Raw genomic sequence first — 5,496 nt, forward strand, 5'->3', positions numbered from 1 at the left:
GGTTGAGTAAAAACAAAACAAAACATAAACATAGCTATAGCCTACTTACTAGGAATAGCTCTAAAACAAAACTATACAAAAAGGTTGAAACTAAAGAAATGATAAAAGATATGTCAGTCCAATACTAATCAAAAAACTAATGGATCTAAAAATATAAATATTAGATGAAATAAAATGTAAAGCAAAAAACCAGTCATAGAAATGCAAAGGCATACTACATAATAATAACAGAACTAATTCAAACGCACACACACATATGTATGTGTTTGTGAATTTATAAAATCTAACACAATATATAAAGTAATAACAGATTTGTGGTAAGAAATTGAAATTCCTCATCAAAGCAGGAAATTTTAACATATTTATTGCAAAGTAATTTTAAAAGATAAAATAAGTAAAGCCAGAAAAGATTTGAACCTTCTCTATTTGTTAATAGAGAAGATGCTTTCTTTTCAAGTATTCTGAGGTCATTGACAAACGATGACCAGATATAAGGTCAAAAAGGAAATTTCAACATAATTCGAAGAAATCATACAAAACACCCCACATTTCTGACACTATTGAGACCAACATAAAAAGATAAGCCATTTAAAAATTGGTGCATCTGGAAACTAAAAAAGGCACCCCTAAATGACTTCATCTATTAAGGAGGAAACCATAATGGAAATTAATAATATTTACAGTTTAACAACAGATTGGTAAAGGACAATTTTTAAAGGTAAAATCATGACTCATACAAATATAAAATGGACCCTGGTTAAAGGTTTTACTTAACTCATTAATTAATGAGGAATCTAGTAAGATGTTATAACTAGTTCAAAGGAGGATTCAAAGACACATATACTGATAATAAGCATCGCTGGGATGAATTTATGAATGGATGCAAAGCAAGAGATAATCTATTGCATTCCAATGGACAACGTTCATTTGCATTTCTGTGGAAGCGAATCATTAACAACTGCATTATTACCGGTTTTCCACCACTAAAAATAGCTTAAAAACAATGAAAGGTAGGGATACCCCAGAAGGGTACCCTAGACAGGATACTTCGTGATCCTTTGTGTAATCCTTCATTGTTGGTTTTGATAAAAGTCTCTCAATTTTTCCTGGCCAAAGAAAGACACATCCCAAATCAAAACTTGAAAAACTTGAAAGGATGTATCCAAAACAAACTGAATAGATAAAATTATAGGCTCCGGTATACTTTCAAACTATATGGAAGAACAAAAATGAGTGAAAATTTCAGCGCAAGAAGTGAAAGTTCAGTTCAAAGGGCATTCTGACTGCAGGGGGCCACTCTATGAAACCACCACACACTGCCCAGAGCCGTGGCCATTGTTTAAGGGGGTCGATACTCTGGAAAGAATGGGGAAGGGAAAAGAAAGACAGATTTGAAGCAAAAGCCTGTCTTTCTCTGCCCGTCTGGACAGGAGATGTAGCAGTCCCTTGTTGTTGGGACTTGCAGAAGTGGGTCTCTGATTTTACTGTGTATTGGGCTGGGAATAAGAAGCCTTCATTGTGGTTATTTCCCTGAGCACCTCTCCTTCTGGTGTTTTTTAATGGGTAAGGCACCTCTCCTTCTGGTGTTTTTTGATGGGTAATAAATAAAGCCTTCATTGTGGTCATTTCCCTGAGCACCTCTCCTTCTGGTGTTTTTTGATGGGTAAAGCAAATAAATAAAGCAAATATATTTTCTGATTGAAATCCAGCTACAAATCTAGAGGCTTTGACTAAAGAATCCTAAGGGAGAAAGGGGAACAAGAATGAAGGCAATGTAAAAAAGATTCAACTATGAGTAGGGTTTGCAACCTAATCTTGATGTTCTGAGCCAAGTTACTATGTATGTTCTGGGGAGAAATAAAAATAAATGAAGAACATCTCACCTTGCCATCTCCCTCAAGTTCCTGTTATCATGATGATGTTTAAGTGTCCTTCTTGGAAAATTATAATGATAGTCTAATGAATGTAGGATAAAGTTAATCCATATATCGGAACCCACAAAATGGAGGCCCAGTGACCTGGCCCACATCACATATTTAGGGTATTTAACCCTAAGTCAGCCTGCACTTATGAGAAACAACTGTCAAGGACACCCAACGTACACCAATCACCATCTTCCAAGCTTTAGTGAACTTACCTGAGGAATTGGGCCTGGTAGTCTTATAAGGAAATCTCTGACCTCCTAGCCAATCATGCCCTGTTTCTGAGTTGCCTCTTCGAAAGCTCTATAAACCTCCTTCTTGCTCCAAATCCCTCGGGAAGAGTGCTCCACAACATCTAAGGCACGGTATTCCCTTAACCCATGGATTGTGTTCCCTTGAATAAAGGACATCCAACTCATTACTAAATTGTTTAAGCTTTGTCCTTTGGCAAGAATGATGGTTAAAAATGCTTGAGTGTGTATATCCACGGTGAATTGAATGGTGAGGGAAATGAGTCCTATCCCATTTTTATACAAATAAAATCACCTTTTCAAAAAGATAAAACTCTGAATTAATACTGTGACTCCCATTCTTGTCAAAGACACATCTGAATTTCTTTTCAGGTGTATATTTTACCTTGGTTTTCAAATGTATTCTTTAATTGTTTTTCAAATGTGCCTTCTAAGTCTCTCCACTTATGGATGTAAGGGCCTCCCTTCTCTCTGGATCCTCAAGCAATTTCCGGAAAGGTGTATATGTGTGTGAGAAAGAAAGGGGATATTGTGTATTTTTCAACTATAAAAGAGAACCCATATGTTGAAATGCTAATAACTAAAGTGAAATAGTCAGCCAACTTCGGGTGGGTGGTTGGTTCTCTTATTTCTTGCCTCATGAAGATTTTTTTTTTGTTCAACAGCAAAAAGTATTAAAAATGTACTCACACATATGATTCAACTTATATAACTTTCTTGAAATGGGTGAGCAAGATTAAAAAGGGGTAACACAAGGGAGATTTTTGTGGTGATGACATAGTTCTGTACCTTTTTTTTTTTAAAGTAGGCTCCCTGCCCAGCATGGAGCCCAGCACGGGACTTGAACTCACGACCCTGAGATCATGACCTGAGCTGAGATCAAGAGTCAGATGCTTAACTGACTGAGCCACCCAGGTGCCCCAGAATAGTTCTGTATTTTGATTATGGTGCTGGTGACAGGAATCCACAAATGTGATAAAGTGACACAGAACTATCCAAACAATATTAAATTCCAGGTTTTGATATTACATAGTTACATGGAACGTAACCATTGCAGGAAACTGGGTGAAGGGTATATGTGATCTCTCTGTATTATTTTTGCAACTTTCTGTGAATCTATAATTATCATAAAATAAAACATAACACACATATACAATAAATGAAGACACTTAATATGACCAATAATGAAAAGACCTGTATATGTCTTTTGATATGAGGTAGGAGATATAAGTCATAACCTATGTAGTAATCTTGTCAAAAATATTTAACCTGAACCTGATGATGAGGCAACAATCAGACAAATCCTGAATATGAGACATTCTATGAAAACCGGTTTATCCTCTTCCCAAAATTTAACGTCGTGAAAGACAACAACAAAGACATAGGGACTCTTCTAAATCAATAGAGACTAAAGAAACATGATGAGCAACCCAATGCATAAACTTTGATCAGACCCTAAAGCAAAAAAAAAAAAAAAGTCTGTAAAAGATATTTTGAGACAATTGGGAAAATTTAATACAGAAAGTATATTAGGTGGGATTATTAATTTAAAGGTTAATTTTCTTAAATGTGATAAGGGTATTTTGGTTATGTAAGAGAATGATCTTATCCTTGGATCCTTGCATGCTGAAATACTTAGGATAAACTATCATGATGTCTGCAATCTGTTTTTAAATGGATATTTATATATGTATATATATGTATGTGTTTATATCTATATGTGTGTGTATATATGTATATATATATAAGTTTTCCAGGGTTTCCATAACAACATAGCACAAACTGAGTGGCTTAAACAACAGAAATTTATTTTCTCATAGTCTAGAGGCTAGAAGTCCAAGATCAAGGTCATCAGTGTTAGTTTTGTGAGGGAGGAAAAATTTCTCCTCTACCATTCTTGGTTCTTTGGCTGGTTTAATAATCAGGTTAACATTAGAGAAGTTAACAAGAGAAATCAAATTTAATTTCATATATATGGGAACCCCATATACATGAGAGGTTCAAAGACAGAAAGGTAAAATGAGGTGTATATGCCATCCTGAGCTAAGGAATGGGGTAGGGGCCTGGGGCTTCAAAGGGGAGGAGGAAAATTCACAGGACAAAAGAAGAGCAGATATTTGGTAATTAAATGTCTGCTCTGCCATATAAAATTCAACTCTGATAAAAATCTTATTCTGGGAAAGACCCCCAATTTGAATTCTTCTAGGTACTTAAGACCCCGCAGGCTCAAGAGAAAATTTTTCCCTCCCTTAAGTATAGCAAGCTACAGGTCATCCATGGAGGGTTTGCGGTAGGCTGTATGTATGAGTAGGGAATATAAAGAGAAAAGAATTCAGTTGGAGTCTGATAAAATCAAAACAAATGGAGACCAGCTTTGGAAATTCCTTCAGCAGACAAAACCAGTCCAGTCATGCAAACAAAGCTCAATTCAGCTTATTTTGTGAGATCAACCTGACCTAAGTCATTTCTTGTTCATGCCACTGGAAACCATCTCCCGATCATTTCAAGAAATGTCCAACATTGTCAGTTTTCTATAAATCAGACATTTATGGAAGATCAGTCTCTCAGTCCTAAAGTTTTGTTTTCCTGACAGCACATGTGTGAGATTTTCTATTTTATATCCTTCGGCTCCATTTCAGATTGAAATTCTTTCACAATACTGTAAATACTGTAGGATACCATTTATTTGAAGCCCTACCGTCTGTGGATACATATGTGATACGAATACAAGCCCACGAGCTTTAGAACAGTGGTTGCCTCTAAGAAAGAGGAAGAGGAAGGGCAAGTGGGATGCAGAGTGGAGGGTGGTTTTTTTTTTCCACTTCTTTTAAAAAATAACTTTCCGAAATAGAGATGGCAAAATGCTACGATTTGTTAAAGTAAAATAAATAAGGCTGGATTTCCTCATATGTCATGTAAAACTGCCACTTCCATATGTCGATTACAGTTGAGTAGCAACAATTTCATTTAGCTTATTAATAGTCCAAATGTTTTCCTGTAATGCTGAAATATTCATAATGAAAAAGAAAAGAAAAGCAATGGTAAGATATCAAATGAATTTAAGCAAACAAATAAATACATCTTAAGTACAATGGTAGTGTTCCTGCCCTTTCTGGAAAAGGCATTTTGTCGCCACAGAGCGTCGGCACCATGGAGGGTGGGACATTTGGGATGATGCCTGCTCTCAAACCCCCTGAGCAGGAGGATGAAGAGAGTCCGAGATCCTAAATGAAACAGAGTAGATGGTTTCTGACTTTCTTTTGCATTTGGGAATTTTCTCTGACCAAGGCATGGTGATCTGGGGAGAGAGAAATGTCAAGGAG

This window comes from Neomonachus schauinslandi, chromosome 8 (genome assembly GCF_002201575.2).
Source record: "Neomonachus schauinslandi chromosome 8, ASM220157v2, whole genome shotgun sequence".
NCBI lineage: Eukaryota > Metazoa > Chordata > Mammalia > Carnivora > Phocidae > Neomonachus > Neomonachus schauinslandi.